Raw genomic sequence first — 1,469 nt, 5'->3', positions numbered from 1 at the left:
TATATATATATATATTATATTCTTATTTGAGAGAGAGAGAGGGGGGTGAGTAGGTAGATATGTAAGTAGGTAAGTAGGTAGGTGGGTATGTAGGTGAGTAAGGAAGTAGGTAGATGTACTTTTCCAAAGAAAACAGATAACTTCAAAATTTTTTGTAATGTACGAGAAACGGATGAACATGTTTTTATGAGTTTTGTTGTTTTGTTACAACACACATACATACATACATACACACATTCACACTTACACACGCACATACACACACATGCGCACACAAACACAGACACATATAAACACACACACATGCACACGCATACACACACATACACGCACACACACACATACACACACGCATACACACACAAACAAACGCACACATGCAAAAACATATACACACATACACACACACACGCAAACACACACACACATACATACACACACGCATACACACACAAACAAACGCACACTGCAAAAACAAATACACATACATACACGCATACACACACATACATACACACATACATACACACACGCATACACACACAAACAAACGCACACATACAAACACATATACACACATACACACACAAGCAGATGATGAGAAATAAACGCTTAACTTTAAAATTACAAAACTATAAAAGAATCAATAATGAAATTTTAGTAAATACTATTTTATTTAATAACAAAATAAAAGTTGGTTGTAGCATCTGGTAGCACTTATCCTCTTTAACAACCAATGTGTTGTTTGTGCAGCTTTACATTTCGCTTGAGTTTTTTGGTTTTTGGGTTTTGGTTTTTTATTTTGGAAATTTGAGCTAGATACAAACAAGAAAAAAAAAATATATATATATACATATAGACGCAGGAGTGGCTGTGTGGTAAGTCGCTTGCTTACCAACCACATGGTTCCCGGTTCAGTCCCACTGCGTGGCACCTTGCGCAAGTGTCTTCTGCTATAGCCGGGCGGTATTTCGTCTGCCGTTACGTTCTGAGTTCAAATTCCGCCGAGGTTGACTTTGCCTTTCATCCTCTCGGGGTCGATTAAATAAGTACAAGTTACGCACTGGGGTCGATGTAATTGACTTAACCCCTTTGTCTGTCCTTGTTTGTCCCCTCTATGTTCAGCCCCTTGTGGGCGATAAAGAAATAAGAAACATAATATTCTTTTCTACTCTTGGCACAAAGCCAAGAAATTTTTTGGGAGGGAGCCAGTCGATTAGAGCGGACTAGTTGCGTACTGGTACGCAATTAGTACTTATTTTATCGACCCTGAAAGATGAAAGGCAAAGTCGACCTCGGCGGAATTTGAACTCAGAACGTAAAGACAGACGAAATACCGCTAAGCATTTCGTCCGGTGTGCTAACGACCCTGCCAGTTTGCCGCCTTCCATACAAACATAACATTGAGACGGATACTTTTTGGGTGGTAAATTTCGAGACATTTCAGCACGACCTGGTAAATATTTCTA

Source organism: Octopus bimaculoides, chromosome 5 (assembly GCF_001194135.2).
Source record: "Octopus bimaculoides isolate UCB-OBI-ISO-001 chromosome 5, ASM119413v2, whole genome shotgun sequence".
Classification (NCBI taxonomy): Eukaryota; Metazoa; Mollusca; class Cephalopoda; order Octopoda; family Octopodidae; genus Octopus; species Octopus bimaculoides.
Note: the sequence above shows the minus strand (reverse complement) of the source record.